Below are 25,456 nucleotides of genomic sequence, written 5' to 3'. Positions count from 1 at the left end.
TATAAACAGTATGAAGGTACACATTTAGTGTACTTTTAATATTTTAAATGTATTTTTAAATTGCACTACTAATGCACACATACATAATTGTACAAGTTTCAAACAGAACAGAAATATACAGAGCAAATCCTGAAATATCCATACATTTACCCTTCATTCCCTTCTTCCCCTGAAACATGACAGCTGTCAAACCCTTGATGTATCTTTTTTTTTTTAATTTCAGTATACCACACATAAATGTCTGGCTCAATGAATTATTATGAAGTGAATTCCTGTGTTACTGCCACCCAGGTCAAAAAACAGGATCTACCAGCCTCCAGAATGGCTCCAGTCTCAACTAATCCTTGCCAAAGATTACGTTATCTCAAGAGGATTCACTATTCTTACTTCTAATATTAGTGTTCATTTTACCTGTTTTTAAATGTAATAATAAGAATCAAAATGTTTTGTTTATGTGTGTCTACCGTCTTTCTGCTCAATGTTATATTTGTGAAATTCATTAGGTTTCAGGGAGTTGCTGTGGTTCTTTCATTTTCATCTCTGTACAGTATTATAGATCAAGAACATACTGTAATTCTTTTATCCATTCTCCTATTGATGGCTCTTTGGATTCTTTCTTGTTGGAACTGTTTTCACTCATGTTGCTACAGACATTCTTGTATACCTGCACACATGTCTATCAAGTACATACCTAAGAGCAGAACTCATTAGTGCGCAGGGTATGCTTATGCTCAGCTTTAGCTGATGATGCCAAATAGGTTTTCAAAGGGGATATACTAATTTACATTTTGGTGCTTGCTTCGGCAGCACATATACTAAAAATGGAACAATCCAGAGAAGATTAGCATGGCCCCTGTGCAAGGATGACACGTAAATTTGTGAAGTGTTCCGTATTTTTACAAGATTATAGCCGAAAACTTCCTTAACGTGAGAAAAGAAACACTCAAGTCCAGGAAGCATAGAGTCTCACACAAGATAAACCCAAGGAGGAACATGCCAAGACACATATTAATCAAACTGACAAAAATTAAAGACAAAGAAAACATATTAAAAGCAGCAAGGGAGCAAGAGGGAAGAGATATGGGGACATATGTATATGTATAACTGATTCACTTTGTTATAAAGCAGAAACTAACACACCATTGTAAAGCAATTATACTCCAATAAAGATGTTAAAAAAAATAAAAAATCAATAAAAGCAGCAAGGGAAAAGCAACAAATAACATACAAGGGAATGCCCATAAAGTTATCAGCTGATTTTTCAGCAGAAACTCTGCAGGCCAGAAGGGAGTGGCATGATACATTTCAAGTGATGAAAGGGAAACACCTGCAACCGAGAATACTCTACCCCACAAGGCTCACCTTCGGATTTGAAGGAGAAAATCAAAAGCTTTACAGACAAGAAAAAGCTAACAGACTTCAGCATCACCAAACCAGCTTTACAACAAATCCTAAAGGAATTTCTCTAGGTGGAAAAGAAAAGGCCAAAACTAGAATCACGAAAATTATGAATGGGAAAGCTCATCAGTAAAGGCAAACATAAAGTAAAGGTAGGAAATCATCCACACATAAATATGATATCAAAACCAGAACTCATGAGGAGAGTACAAATGTAGGATATTGGGAATGCATTAGAAATTAAGAGACCAGGAACTTAAAACAATCTTGTACATAGACAGACTGCTATCTCAAAACCTCATGGGAAACACAAGCCAAAAATCTACAATAATGTACATTCTGATCAGCAGTATATGAGAGTTTACACTCATATACTGCAGATCATATACTGCTATAATACACTAGTATTAGCAGCCTTTTAAAATTTTAGCCATTCTGGTGGGTATAGAGTGGTACCAGCAGGACAAGAGTGTTCCTCTAAACACTGTTTTGAAAATAATGGTCTAGGAAACAGGAAAATAAGGCTTGTGTCTGTGAATTTTTTCATGAAGTTTATAGATATTATGAAAAAGCATTATTTGGCTATGATGCTTATGATATCAAATTAGAGCCAAGTAAAGTTATAGTTCTACCCACAAAGTTTCCAAAGATCTCGAGGAACTAGAGGCTGAAGGAATAGAGACCAACTCAAAGGTCCTAACTGGAGGTTATAGCTCTATTCTAACTCTGAACTTTTGTGATTTATGCACAGTTAATATGCACATATAATATATTTACAAAGCATGGTCAGATACCATTGAGGTTCCAGAAGCCCTATATTTGTAGCTAGTATCTATTTCACCTAAACCTCAAGATCCACTTCCTGAAGACCTGAAGTTCATCTGTCATTCCATCTGCAGAAGGAAAGCCCAAAAGCCACAATGAAGCTTAGAATTATAGAAAATGATACCACCCTTCTGGTCACTTTTCCTTTTTCTTTTTTGTATTTAAAATGATAAACCTGCACACATAAAAGAATTTCTTTAGAAACAAAAAGTAAAGGTTTCTTCATGGATATTCATTTATTTTCTCTTTGCTATGAGGTATATTGCCACAATAATTATCATTTGTTTTCCTCAGTTTGTTCAAATCAGTCATTAAAATGTGGTCCAGATTGGTTCAACATTCAAAAATCAATTAATGCAAAATGTATTCCAATATGTATTAGGTGCAGACAAATACTGTTTGATTCCACTTATACGGGGTACCTAGAATAGTCAAATTCATGGAGTCAGAAAGTACATGGGTAGATGCCAGGGGCTGGGGGGTGGGGGCTGGGGGAGAGGGCGAATGGGGAGTTAATGTTTAAAGGGGACAGAGTTTCAGTTTAGGAAAGTGAAAAATTCGGGAGAGGGATGATGGTGAGAGTTGCACAACAATGCGAATGCACGTAGTGCCACTGAACTGTACGGTTAAATATGGTTAAAGTAGTATGTTTTATATTATGTGACTTTTACCACAATAAAAAAGCATTTAAAAAAAAACAGATAATGCAATCCATCACAGCAACAGGCTAACAAAAAGGAATTAATCATCCCATTTATGTTGGATACTTAAATTAGGTTTCTTTTGTGGATGTTCCTTTGTTTCCATCTTACAACGTGGACTAACAGCATTTTCAGCCTCCACAAAAATGTTATCCTGGGATAGGATATTCTTACCCAACTAGGTAGATTCATGGATGTTTTCTGGATGTCATGTCTTTCTCTTCCTTGACCTTCCTTCCTTCCTTCCTTCCTCTCTTCCCTCCCTCTTTTTTTTCTTTCTTGGCTGGATTGTATGCTCAAATAACATTAAAAAAGGATATAGAGCGGTTAAAATTTCAGAGTTTAGATAATCAGAAATACCTTTTTTTTGCTTCTCATACAAGATTTATTTGATTTTCCAGCTTGGCTGGGAATAAAACTATATCCCTACATGTTTTGATGGCCTTTCTTCCTTGCTTCCTACCAAGAGTTATTGTTAATAAGTCTGATGGTGATCTGATTCTTGTTTGTTCTTTTTATCTTTGATGTTTTGAAATTTTATAATGTATCTCAATGTGTGCTCTTTTTCATCAAGTGAACATTTGGTGAGCCTTTTCATTTCTGGAAATTTGTCTTGTACTATATATCTACTTGTTATTTTACTTTAGGGACTGATACTCTAACTTTTTTTTTTCTATCACATTTTATATCTTTGTGTTTTGTTCAACTTTCTAAAAGATGTCTTTATTTTCTTCCAAACTGTCGAATGATTTTCCCCTGCTTTATCTATGATATATATAATTTATGAGAGATCTTTATATATTTTATTATTCCCCCAAGGTATCCTACTCTCACTTCATAGATGCATCTAGGATATTATAGTATTCACATATTTATCTTAGCTCCATGCATTGTCTTGATTTTTCAGATTTATTAGTTTTTATGTTTGGTCTAGTTTTTATGTTTGGTCTAGGCCCAGGGAACCACCATTCCAAATAGTAAGGTAGGGGAGGAAGGTAATGAGAGGGAGATATCTAGGAAACTTTAAAAGAGAATTGCTAAATCAGGTTTGGATATTTGGAATAATAATTGTTACTCGTTGGCAGATCTACTGGAACAATTAAAAATATTAGCAATGACTATGTGAATCAGATAAGATATATATTTCCATGATAACGTATGAATTCTATCTGTTAAATTTAGTATAATTCATATTTGTAATTCATACTTATTATAATTATATAATTCTGTTAAATTTATTATTCCATTTGTTTATTTGTTATAGAACTTAATTGCTTTTCTTTTTCTTCCACCAATTTCATTCCATGATAATTATCCCTCATTGTCCTAAGAAAAGTTTATACTTTAAAGCACACACACACACACACACACACACACACACACATAGCCTAGAATCACCTGAAAACATCAGTTCCCCAGAAAATACTACCAGGAACTTTCTCGAGCATATGGATACCCAAAAGTGGGCATCAGAATGAATAGGCTTCTAAGTATCATTACTAGTGGAGAAATTAGTATGGAGCGCTAAGGACAGGCAGAGTTAATGAGCATTTAGTGAAGGGATAATTTGGCTGTGACAAGAGAAAACGGTAAAAGTTCCTAGAAAATAGAAATATCTCATGACAGAAAACTTACACAGCAAAACTGTAAATTGTCTTGAATTTTAACTGAATTTGTGAGTAGCAGTGGACTAAATTAGTAGAAGTTCATTTCCTTTATGCTCCTCCAGCACTTGGTGCATATTTGTATCATAGCAGTTATGTTACTAGCTTATAATTGCCTGTGTGGTTAAGAAATGTGAAGTACTAACTGACGTGCTTTTACTTCCTTCGATATTTCATTGTTTCACCTGTAAAATGCAAGTAATAATACCTTCTATGGGTGAGGGTTAAATGAATATATGCAAAATGCATAAAACAACATCTGGCACATAGTACTAAATAAATATTTTTTTATTGTTGTTATTAAATTTCTTCACTATTACCAGAGCCTCTTCCTGCAGCCCTCCCCCAAAATTCTGGCCAGATATCAAGGCTATTATTCCCTAAGTGGAATTGTCATGGGAAACAGAAAAAAGAATCATCAGATTCTTGTGTTTTAAATTTGAAAGGTCTTAATCTCCCGTGTATATGCTGTCTACAAGAGACCCACTTCAGACCTAGCGACACATACAGACTGAAAGTGAGGGGATGGAAAAAGATATTCCATGCAAATGGAACTCAAAAGAAAGCTGGAGTAGCAATATCAGACAAAATAGACTTAAAAAAAAAGACTATTACAAGAGACAAGGAAGGACACTACATAATGATCAAGGGATCAATCCAAGAAGAAGATAACAATTGTAAATATTTATGCACCCAACATAGGAGTACCTCAATACATGAGGTAAATGCTAACAGCCATAAAAGGGGAAATCGACAGTAACACAATCATAGTAGGGGACTTTAACACCCTACTTTCAACAATGGCCAGATCATCCAAAATGAAAATAAAAAAGGAAACACAAGCTTTAAATGATACATTAAACAAGATGGATTTAATTGATATTTATAGGACATTCCATCCAAAAACAACAAAATACACTTTCTTCTCAAGTGCTCATGGAACATTCTCCAGGATAGATCATATCTTGGGTCACAAATCAAGCCTTGGTAAATTTAAGAAAACTGAAATCTTATCAAGTATCTTTTCTGACTGCAACGCTATGAGACTAGATATCAATTACAGGAAAAAATCTGTAAAAAATACAAACACATGGAGGCTAAACAATACACTATTTAATAATGAAGAGATCACTGGCAAAATCAAAAAGGAAATCAAAAAAGACCTAGAAACAAATGACAATGAAAATACGATGACCCAAAACCTATGGGATACAGCAAAAGCAGTTCTAAGAGGGAAATTTATAGCAAAACAATCCTACCTTAAGAAATAAGAAATATCTCAAATAAACAACCTAAACTTACACCTAAAGCAATTACAGAAAGAAGAACAAAAAAAACCCCCAAAGTTAGCAGAAGGAAAGAAATCATAAAGATCAGATCAGAAATAAATGAAAAAGAAATGAAGGAAACGATAGCAGAGATCAAAAAAACTAAAAGCTGGTTCTTGGAGAACATAAACAAAATTGATAAACCATTAGCCAGATTCATCAAGAAAAAAAGGGAGAAGACTCAAATCAATAGAATTAGAAATGAAAAAGGAGAAGTAACAACTGACAATGCAGAAATACAAAGGATCATGAGACATTACTACAAGCAACTCTATCCCAATAAAATGGACAACCTGGAAGAAATGGAAAAATTCTGAGAAATGCACAACCTTCTGAGACTGAACCAGGAAGAAATAGAAAATATGAACAGACCAATCACAAGCACTGAAATTGAAACTGTGATTAAAAATCTTCCAACAAACAAAAGTCCCATACCACATGGCTTCACAGGTGAATTCTATCAAACATTTAGAGAAGAGCTCACACCTATCCTTCTCAAACTCTTCCAAAATATAGCAGAGGGAGGAACACTCCCAAACTCCTTCTACGAGGCCACCATCACCCTGATACGAAAACCAGACAAAGATGTCACAAAGAAAGAAAACTACAGGCCAATATCACTGATGAACATAGATGCAAAATTCCTCAACAAAATACTAGCAAATAGAATCCAACAGCACATTAAATGGATCATACACCATGACCAGGTGGGGTCTATCCCAGAGATGCAAGGATTCTTCAATATATGCATATCAATCAAGGTGATACACCATGTTAACAAACTGAAGGCAAAAAACCATATGATCATCTCAATAGATGCAGAGAAAGCTTTCGACAAAATTCAATACCCATTTATGATAAAAACCCTCTAGAAAGTAGGCATAGAGGGAACTTACCTCAACACAATAAATGTCATATATGACAAACGCACAGCCAATATCGTCCTCAATGGTGAAAAACTGAAACCATTTCCACTAAGATCAGGAAAAAGACAAGGTTGCCCAATCTCACCACTATTATTCAACATAGTTTTGGAAGTTTTAGCCACAGCATTCAGAGAAGAATAAGAAATAAAAGGAATCCAAATCGGAAAAGAAGAAGTAAAGCTGTCACTGTTTGCAGATGACATGATACTATACATAGAAAATCCTAAAGATGATACCAGAAAACTACTAGAGCTAATCAATGAATGTGGTAGAGTAGCAGGATACAAAATTAATGCACAGAAATCTCTTGTATTCCTATACACTAATGACGAAAAACCTGAAAGAGAAATTAAGGAAACACTCCCATTTACCATGCAACAAAAAGAATAAAATACCTAGGAATAAACCTACTTAAGGAGACAAAAGACCTGTATGCAGGAAACTATAAGACACTGATGAAAGAAATTAAAGATGATACAAACAGATGGATATATACCATGTTCTTGGATTGGAAGAATCAACATTGTGAAAATGACTATACTACCCAAAGCAATCTATAGAGTCAATGCAATCCCTATCAAACTACCAATGGCATTTTTCACAGAACTAGAACAAAAAATTTCACAGTTTGTATGGAAACAAAAAAGACCCCAAATAGCCAAAGTAATCTTGAGAAAGGAAAACGGAGCTGGAGGAATCAGGCTCCCTGACTTCAGACTATACTACAAAGCTACAGTAATCAAGACAGTATGGTACTGGTACAAAAACAGAAATATAGATTAATGGAACAGGATAGAAAGCCCAGAGATAAACCCACGCACATATGGTCACCTTATCTTTGATAAAGGAGGCAAGGATATACAGTGGAGAAAAGACAGCCTCTTCAATAAGTGGTGCTGGGATAACTGGACAGGTACATGTAAAAGAATGAAATTAGAACACTCCCTAACACCATGCACAAAAATAAACTCAAAATGGATTACAGACCTAAATGTAAGGCCAGACACTATCAAACTTTTAGAGGAAAACATAGGCAGAACACTCTATGACATAAATCACAGCAAGATCCTTTATGACCCACCTCCTAGACAAATGGAAATAAAAACAACAAAAATAAACAAATGGTACCTAATGAAACTTAAAAGCTTTTGCAGAGCAAAGGAAACCATAAACAAGACGAAAAGACAACACTCAAAATGGGAGAAAATATTTGCAAATGAAGCAACTGACAAAGGATTAATCTCCAAAATTTACAAGCAGCTCATGCAGCTCAATATCAAAAAAACAAACAACTCAATCCAAAAATGGGCAGAAGACCTAAATAGACATTTCTCCAACAAAGATATACAGATTGTCAACAAATACACGAAAGAATGCTCAACATCATTAATCATTAGAGAAATGCAAATCAAAAACACAATGAGATATCATCTCACACCGATCAGAATGGCCATCATCAAAAAATCTACAAACAATAAATGCTGGAGAGAGTGTGGAGAAAAGGGAACCCTCTTGCACTGTTGGTGGGAATGTAAATTGATAGAGCCTCTATGGAGAACCGTATGGAGGTTCCTTAAAAAACTAAAAATAGAACTACCATACGACCCAGCAATCCCACTACTGAGCATATACCCTGAAAAAACCATAATTCAAAAAGAGTCATGTACCACAATGTTCATTGCAGCTCTATTTACAATAGCCAGGACATGGAAGCAAGCTAAGTGTCCTCTGACAGATGAATGGATAAAGAAGATGTGGCCCATATATACAATGGAATATTACTCAGCCATTAAACGAAATGAAATTGAGTTATTTGTAGTGAGGTGATGGACCTAGAGTCTGTCATACAGAGTGAAGTAACTCAGAAAGAGGAAAACAAATACCGTATGCTAACACATATATATGGAATCTAAAAAACAAACAAAAAGAATGGTCATGAAGAACCTAGGAGTAAGACAGGAATAAAGGCACAGACCTACTAGAGAATGGACTTGAGGATATGGGGAGGGGGAAGGGTAAGCTGGGACAAAGTGAGAGAGTGGCATGGACATATATACACTACCAAATGTAAAATAGATAGCTAGTGGAAAGCAGCCGCATAGCACAGGGAGATCAGCTCTGTGCTTTGTGACCACCTAGAGGGGTGGGATAGGGAGGGTGGGAGGGAGGGAGATGCAAGAGGGAAGAGATATGGGGATATATGTATATGTATAACTGATTCACTTTGTTATAAAGCAGAAACTAACACACCATTGTAAAGCAATTATACTCCAATAAAGATGTTAAAAGAAAGAAAGAAAGAAAGAAAGAAAGAAAGAAAGAAAGAAAGAAAGAAAGAAAGAAAGAAAGAGTCTTAATGTATAGTTCAATTGTTTCCACACACTTTCAGAAAAGAAATATGTTGAAATACTAATCTCCAGTGACCCAAAATATGCCCTCATTGGGAAATGAGGTCTTTATATAGGTGAGCAAGTTAAAATGAAGTCATTAGGGTCAACCCTAATCCAAAATGACTTGTGTCATTATAAAAAGGAGAAATTTGGACACAGAGACAGGTGTGCACAGAGGGAAGACAATATGAAGAGATGCAGGGAGAACACTACGGAAAGGCCAGAGACAGAGATTGGAGTTATATTGTCACAAGGAATGTCTTGGCTACCAGAAGCTTGAAAGACACAAGGGAGGATCCCTACAGTTTTCAGAAGGAGCGTGACCCTGCTGACACCTCGATTTAGGACTTCTAACCTCCAGAACTGTGAGACAATAAATTTCTGTTGGTGTGAGCTACCCAGTGTGATACTTATAGCAGCCCAAGCAAACTAACACATTATATATAAGACAGGAAAGATTTCAGAGGAAAACTTGTGGATCCAGTTTACTACTGGCACAAAAGGAAGAGAGCCAAGCTAAACTCTTTGGGCGCTGGAACGGAAGCTTGTGAAGAAGCAAGGGAACCCAACCCAACTGGGGTCTCTAATAACAGGCCCCCTACATAGCTTGCCTGCTCAGTAGTAGCTAAAAAGGCAGAAAGATAAGAAGTTGAAATATTCTAATGTAGCAGGGATTGTGCGTCATTTGTCTGAAGCCCACAGAACACATTATGCTCCATGGGATGGAAACAGTAGAACAGAGATGGCCATGTGGGGTGCCTGGGACATGGGACTTATGTCGGTCAATTACAGCCCAGAGTGACTCTGGAAAGTCGCTACTTGCTTGTTTTCCCTTTTGCCCTAAGCACAGGAACAAAAGTTACCTGAGAGAAAGAGCTGACAAAACCTGAGGTAACTAATGGTCATGAAGAGGGGATGCTGCCATGCAAAACTGAATTGATGGTGTTTCTGGGGCCAAACAGGAATGAAGCCACATTGGTAGATGTCTGCATGGAGGGATGATGATGCCCAGGGATCAGACAGAATTCTACACCTCACTGGATTCCCACATAGAAAAGTGGGAGGCTGGGGATCAAACTCTGCTTTTCTCCATACGTATTCCTGACTGAGATCAGTCCCCGTGAGAAGAGTATAAACCTGAAATCACTGGAGAAAGCCTCAAGTGATTCAGTCCACCTGGAATTGACAGGATTTATTTTTCTACCATTAGGCAAAATAGGCGCTAGAATTTAAAAGCTAAGTAAATAACACTCCTTGAGCACATGGCATAAAAATACGGTACCCGCTATATTTCTCTCTTCATTATACGTAAGTTCCTTGATGACAGACACTGTGTGTTTTTATCTCTGTCTTTTCAAAGCTAATATAATGCCTGACATATACTAAGGTGCTCCATCAATATGAACATATTTAATTAATTAATGATAAACTAATGAAATTATAGTTGTTTTCTCTAAAGTAAATTGAATAGTCAAATGAAATGAATAGCACTTATAGTTAAGAAATCTCTTTTAATAAACTGATAAAATCATTTTCATTTTGCTTATGTATTGTGAGCTTCAATATCCTTATAAGCCATGTTCTCTTAAGTATTTTAACTACATAGATATAATAGTATATAACCTTCGATTGAATTATCTTATGTAAGATGAATTTCACCTGTTCCTTGTGTCATATACAGACCAAATAATCCATAAATCTAAATTACATAGGCCTCACTTAAGTTTAAAATACTCTCCCAGATATTATTTCTCGTAAATGTTTTACCAAAAAGCAATACAAAATGACTATCAGTTTTACACTGTTCTTTAAGGAGTCAGATTACTCACTCAGAAGAGAATTCATCCTGTGCAAAAATAAAAGTTTTCAGAAGGCTAGAGCAGGCCACAAGAGAGATTTTACAAAATTCTACATGTAAGGTGTAAGGTAATCTAAAAACCTAATTTTCAAACAGAAATTTGGAGGGTTTTTAATTGTAGTCATTTATGGTTGAAACAACTTTGTAAACTTATAAAATTTAGAAAAATATACAATATTAGAAAATGTGCATACTCAAGTAATTTAGTATGCAAAAGAATATTTTTGTACATACTCATATGCAGGGGATAGGTTACATTTTACCTCATGATAAAGAATAATGGGGATGTTTTTCCTTTCATTCAATTTTATGTGTCTGCCAGTAGATGGCGGTACCAAGTTGAGTGCCGTCGGCTTTTTTTTTTTTCTCCTCAAAGCTGTTTTCTGATATATGTTGGGTACCACAGAGTGAATCTCAGAACAGGAAGCCGAGGCATAAGCAGAGAGGATTCTGGAAAGGTCTCTTTGTTTTCTTGTCCCCAGAGAAAGCAAAGAAAAAAAAATTGTAGTTAATATGTAAACCTCTGTGGCCAAAAATCTGAACAACTGCAGGAGGCTCATTCTACTCTAACCATCTTGGATGCGGGCTTTGTTACGCTGTGATCCATAAGACTCTGGTTTATCAGGTAAGCTGGCAAAACATTTAATTATCTGAACCATAGAATCTAGCCACCAGATCATTTTTCTTATTTTAAAATTATCTTCTTGCTTCTATTTTTAACCTAATGTTGTTTTAATGTAAATTACAGGAACCAAAGGCATCATCTGATGTGTAAACTGCTTTCTATTCCTTTATCTCAAAGGAAATAGAGCCTCTGTCTAGAAATGGTGACTTATGGTACAGACTAGGCACTACTGAGCTTGTATTTTTGAAACATGTAGATGCTTATGATCCATTGTAGTCAGAGAAAATATTTTTTGATTACACAGAGCTAGCCTAATTGATTTTGTGGCTGCACCTTATCTATTTAAATGTCCAGTGTGCCAAGTATTTTTTAAACATAAATGTATAGTGAAATTGGAACTGTCATTCTTGTGCTTTGGTCTTTTTTTTTTAACAGCTTTAGAGAGGCCATGCCTATAGGGAGTGATAACAATATAGAGGTATATAGCTGTTTGAAAAACATTATCATTTGTCTCTAAAATAATCTATTCTCACCAATACCAATCATTAAAATGAGATTTAACCTTCTAGTAATAAAATGATCCCTATATACTCCAGTATGTGTTGTTTCTTTATTTTAGTATATACATTTTATATTAAATATTTACCATTCTATTTATTGATGTAAAGGGTACTGTACCTTCTATGAGTTGTCTCATAAGCTTCATATATTTCTGTATTTTTTCTGTGTGTATTTAACACCTGGTTATTATTATTATTACTAATTATCAGGGAGAGCCACTTGGACAAAAAACAATTATTTACTTTATCTATAATCTGTATTTTCTGTAGTTTTCTTTAAAATATTTTATAGAATAATCATAAATGTTTTATTCAATTAGCAATCACATAGTTAGAACAGGAAATTATTGGCAGAAAATCTATAGGTATTAATTTAAAGAAGAGTTTTAAAAATCATAAAGCTTTTTAAAAAATACAACAGGTGGTGTAATGTAGCATACGGGGACAAAGATAAAGGCATACGTGCTTATAGGAATTTGCATGAAAACATTTCATCACAATCAGTCCAAGTAGCGAGTGCCCTGTGTGGAATAAAGACCTCTGATTTCAACCTGGGTTTCTAGTTAGTACTGGTCAAATCAGCCTAAAAACAGAACTTGAGGCCTCAGCTTTAAAAGCAACTGTAATCTCTAATAATGGAAAAATATTGACTTCTCACCTAAGATTTTACCATGGATAGCAATAATACTACCCCTAAAAATGTTACAAAATAGCAGTTGCCTCAGAGAAAAGCCCTAGGTTTTATGTATTTCAGGAGATCTCCTACCATAGGATATAGAGAAAACTGTTTCTTTGAAAGGGGTTCCCAGAAATGGATGCTAATTGGCTTGAGCATATTGTACACTCCATGTTTCTTTACAGGTGACTGAATATAACTTTGTTCTGTGTAAACACCAGAGCTGGTCTTTCAGAACTGTTTTACATTTATGAATGGATGCTTACATTTTGGCCCTGATAATTAGCAATATTTTTATCGGTATAGTTGCAAGAATCTCTTAATTTTTGTCTGTATATGTAGTCACAATGTGAAGAACAAATGTATACAGAGTTCTTCACTAAATGTGCTCTTTGAAAATTTTTAGAAATCAAACCTGTTTTGATTAAATGATATATCAAATAAGTTTGGTATCTTATTCTTTTAAAGAACTAATAGTGACTTCATTTGTAAGGTCAAGAATAATAACTATAGTTTATTGGTGTGACAGAGAAAAATAGGTTGGACACTGAGCTGGAAGTCTTGATTTCTGATGCAAGTTCTGCTACTAATAAGCTTTGTCACCTCAGAAGAGATACCTGTAAAAGATGGGAACTGGAATCAAGGATATATAAGGACACTTTTCATTTTAAAATTCTATTAATTCTAATTTATCTGGATTTTCACCTATTTCTCCGCTTAATAGTAATCTGATGAATCTTTGACTTTTACTGAGTTGTTTGTTACCATTAATGGTGTGCTAAACATGAGGATAGAGAAATAGAGAGGTTTTAAAGGTCCTTGGCCAGCTTCTCTGTGGTGGAAACAACCAGAAAGCAATATGGAGAAGTGGTTAAGAGAAAGGTCTGGCAGAATAAATCCTAGCGCCACTATTAACTGACAAAGATTGAAACTTTCTGAGCCTCTATTATATCACCTATAAAATAGGAATGATGATGCCTATGTTGAAGGATTGTGTAAATAAATATTGTCTGTCCAGTGTTTATTATATATCCTGGGACATGATTAAATGCCCACCCTCCCCTCCTCCCCTGTTCCCCAACCCCTGACAAAAGGAACAGATATCATTTTAATACTGGTGATGGTAATATATCTTCCACCACAACAGGAAGAACAGAGTGAAACTGCCAAGAAATTCTGTAGTTGAAAAGGGAATAATTCTCATCCTGGAAGCATGCCCTTGCTGAAACAACAACAACAAAACATGTGTTCCCTATAATAATATCAATTAGTGTTAACATCTGGCCATTTCCTGGATTGTTTATAGAACTCTCATAATACCTTATGGAAGACTACTCTTTTGCCCAATGATATATTATCACAGACCCCACTTCAAAGGCTTGCTTCTTTTTAACAAAAATAGGGGCAAAAGACTTTATTTCACTTGTACCTTAATAGATACACCTATTAGACAAAAGGCTTTGTGAAGATTCACAGAGAAAATCTAGATTTCACCAAGAACCACATTTATATGCCAAATAATTTCTACTATGACCATCAAATTACAGAAGCTGAATCCCAGAAATGATCGCATGTGTTGGCTATGCAATCAACTCACAAACTGTCTACTGTTTAAATCATATTGATGGTCCAATGAAAGGTGGAAAGTCAAATTGTGCCTGATGAAATTGTTGACATACAGCAAAATCCCTGCTTCCCTCCAAAGGGTTTCTCTACATACAGCTTCGTGCTCTTGACAGCTGTGTGCTACTGGGATCTTGGGGAGCTAGAGCTGGGATGTCCTTTCAGCACCCCAGGCCTCCTAAGCCTTCCCTTCAACCACCCTGGGCCTCTTTAAACTGACTCAAATAACTGTGCTGTCAGTTTCATCTTCATGGCAGCCAAGATGACTTAATGGGCTCATGATTAGACAGATCTGAGATGGCCTTGAGTTTGAGAGTCTTAAAGACATGAGCGGAAGTTTTCTCAATTAGACAATGCTCTGCTTGGAATTTGTAACTAGTCCATCTCCCTTACTCTGGCTCACTCCCAGCTCTTCTGATTCCTTATTTTTAGGGGTTAAATGAAAGCACCCATGAGTGTAAGCACATAAAAACAAATACTTTTTTTCACCAAGGAATGAACATGTGACTAGACAGTGAAATTTCTTTGCATGGGTGGCTGTGCAGATTACTTTTTTCTCATCATCACTCATGTATAGGAACACTATGAACTCACTGAAGGCTGGGAATTAATGTTTAATTTGTCATCTAAAAATATTCTTTCCACCTTAATATTAATGGTTATTTTACCAGTTTTCCAAAACTATGAGGATTAATTTATCCACCTACCCCTGAAATATAATTTAAGATATTAACAGTACACTTCTGTACTGGGGATCTGTTTTTAAATTTTTATTAACTTCAATCCTAAATTATCTTTACTTCCACTTAAATTTTATCCATAAACACCTTTAATGGCAAATCAGTGTAGAACCTGGTATACAAACTACTAGTTCTTGAGGTAGATTGTTCTTTGAGGTAGTTATAAAATTTGGGAAGGATAAAGCCAATTTTATTGTCCCTTGGGTTGCAAGCTCACATATTTATCTTTGATTAGGAAGCTGCCTTTTCAGGTCAGCTTTACCTGATAATATTTTTCACACTGGGGTGAAGTTAACATATTCTTTGGTTGCATTTTAATGAGATATAACAAGGGTAGATTTAAGAGCAGAGTAATGTTAATTTTCTGTTAATTTTACTTGAAAATAAGTTAATGAAGAGAATCTAGCTCTCTTGCTAAGCAAAGATGTGCTTTGCTCTGTGAACTGCCTGATGCGCATCAGCTCTCTGGATATCTGAAATTTGAATCTACATTCAGACATATAATTAGCCACAACAGAAGAGTTCTTTAAAATTTATATGCATACCTACTCAATTGGATAACTGAAGTTTTAATATGTATTTACTGAGTGATTCTTATAATCCTACACCTCTTTTTACCAGGGTTTGAAATGATAAAGGACCTTATAGAGAGAATATTAAAGAAATTTCTGCCCAAGATATATGAATAGAGAACAGCGGCAAAGTAACTTATAAGCATGCTTACAAATTAAATATACATATTAAACACAAATACAGTGCATATAACATAGGCTAGGTGGTTGTATTAGGGAATTCTCAGGGGTTGTTTTAGTTCAGAGAAACCTTTTAAAAGTCTGGAGTTATTTCTGTAATAACTGAATTAGGTTTTCACCCTTTTGGAGACTGCATATAGGGAGCCCTGCATGTGATTAAGCTCTGAGCTGGAGGAAAGTGAAAGAAATGATGGTCCTTAAATTTTTAAACAGTGGTTTAATATTGTTTTATTCAATGGGTGATTTCAAAGATGGGAAGTCACTCTTTAAATAACTTTGGCCATTTTCTGCCAAGAAGCTAACTTTGGGGAATTTTAATCTCCTAATATTCAGAAGATACTTTATTCTTACTTGGGTTGTACAGAACACTTTGTCCTTTTCTTTTTCCAAGAGCTTGAACTGGAATAATTCATTAAATCCCAGCTCTTGTTGTTAAGTGACATTGTGCTTCTGAACCAGAACCCCAAATATTCTTGCACAGAGCTTATTAATAGGACACGTTTTATGGACTCAAGCCTCTATTTGAGAACTGATGACCTGTTTGTTAGCTTCTCTTTGTCCTTGATGTTTTTGCTTGTGACATTTATTTTTCTCTTTATAGGTTACTTTTGCTGTACCCAAACAAAGTATTCTGATGAGATCAGGAGCATTCAGGGTGGTATGGCTGTAGACTAAACAAAGTATTCTAAGCAATTTCTTTTCATGGAACTTATATCATGGTTGGACATAACCTTAAGAATAAATTCTCCAAGAAATAAGCCCAAATTCCTACATGCACAAAGCAGGTAAGAAAAATGAGTAAAGTTAGTCAGGCTGGGACTAAGGAACTCCAAAGCCCATGTACTTTCTAAAGAGGGGCTAGGAGACTGTTGAATCAAATGATTTTTCCAATGAAGCTTAAAATCTAGATTTTTATGAGAAACCTCTCTGTTGTTAAATGTTGTCACCTATTTCAAATTATTTACAATACTGGATAGATTCAACAAAGCATACCTACAGGCAGGATATGGCCAAGGGATTTTTGGCCAGGTATTTTTTCCTTTTGCCAATCCAACCAGAAGTTTTACCAATGAAGGAAAATAAACTTCATGGAGAGGAAATGGCTTGACTGTATTTGGAGGAACTGCTACACTAGAGCTCAGATTTCTTGTCTGCTCCTCCAGGCTCAACCAACTGCCCACCATTTTTCTCTCTCTTTCATTTCAAATCCTTGAATGCTCTACATATTCCCTCCCACATTTCTGTTTATAGTGCTGCTAATTACATCCCTGAACTTTGTCTTCATAGATCTTTTTCTCCCCTTTTTTGTTGCTATTAATGCTCCCCTTGCTGTGGATATCTTGTTACTGATATGCTATTTGATGAGGTATGTGATATTCCCATTTCTGCACTGTTCTGAAATGATTGAAATTTGTAGGGCAAACATGTCCTTTAGCTGTGAAAAGATAAAAATATTATTAATAGGATATTTATATGTCCTTGAGTCCATATGGTCTCAAAGTTTTAAAATATCTTATTAAACTATCTTTAATCATAGCCAATACTGATTACAGTTCAAGTAAATCCATTCTTAATATTATTTTTCAACAATTTTATTGGGCTCTATTATCAATCTTTATATACCCATAGCAAAAATTAAAGTATATTTTTATATTAGCATTGGAAGAACAGACAAAAGTATTATTCACAAATATATTGCATTCTCTTTCATTGATATGAAACTTGGTAGTATTAGATAAGAATAAAAATCAAATACATGTGCCTAGAATGAGAACTTCTTGGCCGTTATGGAAAATCAGAAAGAAAAAGCAAAATGAAAAAAAGTCAGATTTTTTAAACTTCCTAATAAAAATGACAGGAGAAAAAAAAAAAAACAGTTGAACGGGAATAGATATGCAAACATCTGAGAGAAAATGGAAAGAGGTAAAACATGATGAGCTTATTCAGAGAGTGGCCCACAGCTCTGGCTGCACATTGGAATCACCTGGCAAGCTTAAAAAAAGAGCAAAGCTGGCTCCACCTTAGGCCAATTCAATTAGATGCTCTGGGGCTAAGCCTGGGTATCCATGTTTGTTTAAAAGCTCTGCAAGCATAGTTCAAATATGCAGCCAGGTTTGAAAATCAACTGACTAAAGGAAGACAGAGAAAAATAAGAGAAGCTAATGAAAGCTTGGCCAGAGAAGTGAAAGACAACTGAGAAATGACTTTCAGAATAATTTCAAAATTCTAACAAGTGGGCGCGTGTTAAGTAAAAAGACTATTATGCAAATACTTAAAATAGCAAAAAATGCATTCGTGTCTATTTCTCCCTTGGTTGAAAAGGGTGGTATTTATTCTATATGTTTAAGCAGTTTTATATTTCAAATTGTTAATTTCCTACCCTTACCTCTGCTTGAAAGTTGACCCAGCTGCTGGTTATGGTATATTTTGCAAACTAACAATATAAACAATTGTGCACACTCAGAAATAAGCATCCATTAACTTCAATTTATACAACCAGAGATTTGCCCTCTTTTTATTCTGTACCTTATAAATTGCTCCTTTGAAAACTGTCTTAAAATCAAATAAGAGGGCTTCCCTGGTGGTGCAGTGGTTGAGAGTCTGCCTGCCGATGCAGGAGACACAGGTTCGTGCCCCGGTCCGGGAAGATCCCACACGCCGCGGAGCGGCTGGGCCCGTAAGCCATGGCCGCTGAGCCTGCGCGTCCGGAGCCTGTGCTCCGCAGCGGGAGAGGCCACAACAGTGAGAGGCCCGTGTACCGCAAAAAAAAAAAAAAAATCAAATAAGAGTGTCCATTGAAAGATACTCTTTGAATGTCCAGGTCATTCAGCTGGAAACAAAACATTGATTTGTAATTATTGAAACTTCAATTGTGGCAGATTAGAGGAAAAGCAGATATGTAAACCAACAAATTTTTTAAAGCCAAAATTCAAGTGGCATTTCTGAGGAAGAAATGAATTAACTTAATAGCTAAGTGGAATTAATAATGAATTGAGGTTCCAAAAAGGAATTCCATTACTAAGGTGAGTCTGCCTTTTCAACTCTTTAAGCAGACATTTGCTGGGTTAACACCACAGTTGCTTTTCCATGTTGATTTCCCACAGTCCTTTCCGCGACTGGGGAGAGACTGTGGTAGCCCCTACTAAAACAATCCTCTACATCCTTCAGAGCAGATTATATCCTAAAGTCTTTCCTCTGGAGAAACATCCTTTAATATTACTACCGAACTATGCTTTCTTCATGACCTCTACCAGTCTGTCAACCAGGTCACCACAATTATCACTATGTATGAAAGATCTGTTAAATCTCAGGATAAGAATATACATATTTTGAATCAGGAGGCTGGTGATTGCACAGTGAACAGAAGGAATACTATATTATATTTGAGGCTAAGTTTATGATGGATGTCTATGAAATGGTGCTTGGGTTCTCAAACTGGGATTGGATCACTGACTTTCAAAAAAATTACATCCTAGCTTTATACACAAAGTACTTTGGTAGTCTACAATGAAAATATAAGTAACAAACCAGTAAAATACTAATAAGAATGAAAGCCTGAACCAAAAAGAATGTTTTTTGATGAAGGATTACCTTAAATTAGTCAGTGTAGAGAGCAAAAAATTTACTGTTGACTAAAGCATTCCCTCCACCAACACAGTGACAACTGTGAGAACTAACCTGATTCTTTGGGGAAAAGAATTCCAACTTGTTATTCAAAAGCATCAAGTATATTTTGCAAAGGGAAAAGGTAATGCTTAGGCGTGAAAGAAAAGTGGCAGAGCACATCCAAATCAGGATGCAGATCTCTATGCAAATTAGCACAAGAGTTAAAATACGCCACGGAAACCACAATAGCAAGCTCTCTCATACATTTGTTAGGTTTGTTTACTCTGTCTCAAAATTATCCTGAGTCTGTGTAAGACACATTTCTTTTAAATATCCATTAAATGTACTATAATGGTGCTAGGTTTCAAACAACACTCTTGAGACCAATTTAACCATAAAATAATACTCATTTTTTCCAACAATCCATATCCCTCTGGAAAGCTAAATTTGGGCAATTTTATGCATGACAAAATATTTTCTATTTATTCTCTTAATTTCTTTCTGAACAAAAATTTTAAAACTAAATATCTAAGACATAAAAAGGCACACTTGATTTAGAAACTCTTTGAATTTTCTTTTTCAACATTTGATAGATATTTTATTTTTCCTACGATTTTTAAAAATTGAAGTATAGTTGATTTACAATGTTGCGTTAGTTTCTGGTGTACAGCAAAGTAACTCATTTATATATATATATGTATGAATGCATATATATTTTTTCATATTCTTTTCCATTTTAGATTATTACAAGATATTGAATATAGTTCCCTGTGCTATACAGTAGGACTTTGTTAGTTTATCTATTTTATATATAGTAGTTTGTGTCTGCAAACTCCTAAATTTATCCCTCCCTCCCCTTTCCCCTTTGGCAACTATAAGTTTGTTTTCTATGTCTTTAAACTTTCTAATCAATTTTTTGGTAAACCTAGAAATGCCCTACAAAAATAAAGTCTATTGGGGCTTCCCTGGTGGCGCAGTGGTTGAGAGTCCATCTGCCGATGCAGGGGACACGGGTTCGTGCCCCGGTCCGGGAGGATCCCATGTGCCGCGGAGCGGCTGGGCCCGTGAGCCATGGCCGCTGAGCCTGCGCGTCCGGAGCCTGTGCTCCGCAACACGAGAGGCCACAACAGTGAGAGGCCCGAGTACCGCAAAAAAAAAAAAAAAAAAAAAGTCTATTAAGTGTTTTTAAAAGGGAAAAGACAATTGAAGAATAACTGAATTCAGTGCTCAACTTTGCACAGGCAATTTGATCAGAATCCTAAATTATCCCTGTCCTTGAGGAGTTAGTTCAGGTTGCACACATGGAACATTGTAGAAATGCCACAAATTCTAGTTCTGTCCTTCCCAGCATCTTCTCTATTCAGCTCTTACTTTTCTCCTCATGATTGCTGCCCTCTCTAGCCGTGGTCTTACTTGCTAGATCCTCCATCCTGGGAAGGGCCAGATAGGCTATGCCTGTCTTTTCTCTAATTAGCATATTGGTTGCTGCAATCTGTCAGAAATAAAGTTTTGCATCAAATGTAATTTTCTCTTACCTGTGGCATTTTGTCTTTCCTTTAGCCTCAAAAGAATTGAGCACCGAACAGCATCCCTCCTACCTTTCCATGCAGAGACCCTTCACTGTGTGTTCCCGCTGCAATAAGTGGCACACATCTACACCTAAATCAGGGCAGTACACACAGGCCCCTGCTCTATTTTGGTGCCAGTGATGTGCTAAATGGCTGAAGGAAAAACATAGACTCTCTGAGTCCTGAATTCAGATCCTAGGGACGATATTTTCAGTTTCTTTAGTGACTGGTCATATTTCACTAAAAACTAGACTTCAAGTTTTGTCATTTTTAAAAAAATTATTATTTGTATAGAATTTCTCAGATGAGAAGATTTTTGATATTACCAATTTCATGAAGAAATCATGTATACAGAATTGAATATCTAAAGCTAGAAAGGATTCAAGGGATAGTTCTTTTCAGAAACCACCTCTCTGGCTATGCTCTTCTCAAGCCATTCATAGTGTTGACTCATCAAAAAACATAGTTTAAATTTGAGCAAGCACATAGTTCACTGAAGTATTCTGAATATGAAGGCAGACTTTAATAGGTATAACACAGCCAACTCCAGTTACATCACTAGTCCAATATTCAATGACCCTTTTTGTTCAGAGTATAAGGCGACTGCTATACCCTTAGATCATTGTCTCTCAGAAGGGATGAATGTTGGAATACACTGAGTGCAGAGTCCCTGCGCTTCTGAGATAAAAGAGGCACTACAAATCAACTAGTCACTTTCCTCCACTCCCTCTCTATAACAGATGTGGACACTCAACACCAAAGACACTGAGTGTTCAATATGTCACAGCAAGTTATGTCAAAGATAAGCCTAGAAAACAGGTTACCTGAATCGCAGGTACATTCCCCTCTTTCTATTTTCCTCCCTCTCTTCCTTATCTTTTCATTAAAGCTTTTTTCTAAAAAGATGGGGCAGGGCATGCTTTTCCATTATATTACACTGTCTTCTGCAGCACCACTTCAGGGCAATCAGACTCCACAGCATTATAACCATCTAGCGAGGGAAAATGCTTAACAGAGAAGCCACTCAGGTGGCTGGGCTCTGGCTGGTGAAGAATCACGTGACAGCCGAACTGCAGCCCCACCTAAATCAGTCTGTGCTCCAGTGGAGTTTACCACTAGCACTAATCTGAGAGCAGATTTTACAGCTTCCCTGCTCCAGGCTAGATAAAGCTCAATCCTCTGTATTTTAAGCCTCAAAGGAGTACAGGTAACATGTGAAGTAAGCACCACCATTTTGAAGTAATGCAAGTTGTACCTCGAGTTCCCTGAGGTTGCCAAGTGAAAAGGGCAATCAACTCTTAACACTCTGTTGTGAAAACAGTGCACTGTCATTTTGATTACAGTAAATAAACAGTCTGTGGTTGCTTGGAAAGAAATTGGCTAAAGCACAAGTCACCAGCAAGCAGTAGGAGAGACGTGGCTGAGGGCAACTCAGAGGGCTCTCTATAATGGCTGAAGCAAAACTGATGTTACGATAGGAATATGGATCAAGGATTGTTTATTGGGCTGAGAACTTTGCTTTCTATTTTCCATGATGCCAATTTACTTCAAAATAGAAGGCTTCCTATAATTCTGGTTATATTCTGATTTAAATGTGGTTTCTGCTCCTGAAACACGTGCATGCATTACACACACACACACACACACACACACACAATGCTCACATTTGTTTCTCAGCCCCAAATCCTAGGAATTAATAACAAAATCTGACCAAGTAAAACAGGAAAATTGTCAATCCAGAGAGAGCCTGCCCCTCCCTTTTAGAGCATCTCACAACGAGGGATTTGCCCCCTTTCTTAATTCACGCATTTGTTTATGGGTTTGATCACCTGGTGGAGGGTGAAGGAATAGGGGAAAGGCATACACTAGACAAGCAGTAGCCAATATAAATATAATGAGACACATATATACTTTGAAAATTTCTAGATGCTAACATAAAAAAAGACAAAGAAACAAGTGAAATTAATGTTCCTAATGCTTTTTTTTCAAATAAATTTATTTATTTATTTTTGGCTGTGTTGGGTCTTCGTTGCTGCGCTCGGGCTTTCTTTTTGTTGCGGCAAGCGGGGGCTACTCTTCATTGCAGTGCATGGGCTTCTCATTGCAGTGGCTTCTCTTGTTGCGGAGCACGGGCTCTAGGAGAGCGGGCTTCAGCAGTTGTGTCTCGTGGGCTCTAGAGCGCAGGCTCAGTACTTGTGGTGCACGGGCTTAGTTGCTCCACGGCATGTGGGATCTTCCCAGATCAGGGTTCGAACCCGTGACCCCTGCATTGGCAGGTGGATTCTTAACCACTGCACCACTGGGGAAGCCCACTAATGCTTTTTTTTAAGCCAATATACCCAAAATATTATTTCTGATTTGGCACTAGCGACATTTTTAGTGCTCAATTATTACATGTGACCAGGGCTACCACATTGGACAGGGTATTTGCAGAATTTGTTTTAGGTAATTATATTCAAGAGATATCTAATAATGTCCTGCTTACTATGGTAGGTAAGCAAAAAAATCCTTATCCTCAAGGAATTTAAAATGTAGAAGCAATAAGACACATCTTTAATAAAAGCAGAAGCCAGAATATTATAATTATTATATGAATTCTTAAAGCAATATGTGCATGTTGTTGGAGTTCAGAGGAAGGCAAAATCACTTCTGACTCAGAATTTGGGTATGATGAGCCTTGGAGTATAGGTAGGATTTTTTTTTTTTAATTGGAGTATAGTTGTTTTACACTGCTGTGTCACTTTCTGCTGTACAGCAAAGTGAATCAGCCATACGTATACATATATCCCCTCTGTTTTGGATTTCCTTCCCTTTTAAGTCACCATAGAACACTGAGTAGAGTTCCCTGTGCTATACAGTAGGTTCTCAATAGCTATCTACTTTACACATGGTAGTGTATATATGTCAATCCCAATCTCCCAATTCATCCCACCCCCCCTTCCCCCTTGTTATCCATACATTTGTTGTCTATGTCTGTGTCTCTATTTCTGCTTTGCAAATAAGATCATCTTTACCATTTTTCTAAATTCCACATATATGCGTTAATATATATTTGTTTTTCGCTTTCTGACATTTCACTCTGTATGACAGTCTCTAGGTCCATCCACGTCTCTGCCAATGACACAATTTTGTTCCTTTTTACAGCTGAGTAATATTTCATCATATATATGTAACACATCTTCTTTATCCATTCATCTGTTGATGGACATTTAGGTTGCTTCCATGTCCTGACTATTGCATTGGGTTGGCCAAAAAGTTCGTTTGGGTTTTTCCTTAGCATCTTATGGAAAAACCCAAATGAACGTTTTGGCCAACCCATAAATAGTGCTGCAATGAACATTGGAGTGCATGTGTCTTTTTGAATTATGGTTTTCTCAGGGTATGTGCCCGGTAGTGGGATTGCTGCGTCATATGGTAGTTCTATTTTTAGTTGTTTAAGGAACCTCCATACTGTTCTCCATAGTGGCTGTATCAATTTACAGTCCCACCAACAGTGCAAGAGGGTTCCCTTTTCTCCACACCCTCTCCAGGATTTATTGTTTGTAGATTTTTTCATGATGGCCATTCTAACTGGTGTGAGGTGATACCTCATTGTAGTTTTGATTTGCATTTCTCTAATAACTGGTGATGTTGAGCATCTTTTCATGTGTTTGTTGGCCATCTGCATGTGTTCTTTGGAGGTGAATGATATTTCAGGAAGAGGGAATGTTTTTGAAAGCCAGAGGCCAGAGACTGGGGGCTTTCAGGGAATGGCAACTAGATCAGTTTGACTACGGAGGAGCATACATGTAAGATGAAGCTGGAGAAGCAGATTAGTAAAATACTTTTTAGAGAGAGTCTCTGATTATTACTTTTTCTAAAGAAAAAAAGACACTGGATTTGGTGGCATGATTTACCAGCCATGTGACCTTGGACATGTTACCTCTCCTCTCTGAACCCTATTATTTCCTTACCTACACAATGAGGACAATAATCACCATTATCTCATAGGGTTATTGTGAAGATAAAATGAGCTAATCAGTGCCTGGCACGGAGCAAGTGCTTAGTCCGTGTCCTCTATTATCACCACTATTACTTCTCTAAGATATTCTGAAATGGGAAATTCTTTGAGTAAAACATTCAGTCCTCAATTTGCTTTGTTTTAAAGAGAGTCTGGTAAACTTAGCTTACTTAGTCAATTATCTTTGAGGTAAACAGGACCTGAATATATATATTT

At 36.3% G+C, this 25,456-nt stretch overlaps 1 protein-coding gene and 1 non-coding gene across 2 annotated transcripts in view; both read left to right on the top strand.

The window, feature by feature from the left end:
* The first annotated feature begins 791 nt into the window (after nt 1-791).
* LOC117198068 (U6 spliceosomal RNA) lies at nt 792-898 on the top strand. Its single transcript, XR_004479008.1, has one exon. It is a non-coding gene; the product is annotated as a U6 spliceosomal RNA (small nuclear RNA).
* A 10,474-nt stretch (nt 899-11,372) lies between these two features.
* LOC101289367 (sodium channel protein type 3 subunit alpha) overlaps nt 11,373-25,456 on the top strand; it is a 113,212-nt gene continuing 99,128 nt past the window's right edge. Inside the window, exon 1 of the mRNA XM_004283601.3 lies at nt 11,373-11,715. The gene's annotated coding sequence lies outside the window, so the exon portion shown is untranslated. The remainder of the gene's footprint in view (nt 11,716-25,456) is intronic.

This window comes from Orcinus orca, chromosome 7, assembly GCF_937001465.1.
Source record: "Orcinus orca chromosome 7, mOrcOrc1.1, whole genome shotgun sequence".
NCBI lineage: Eukaryota > Metazoa > Chordata > Mammalia > Artiodactyla > Delphinidae > Orcinus > Orcinus orca.
This window is presented reverse-complemented; position numbering and strand designations above follow the sequence as displayed.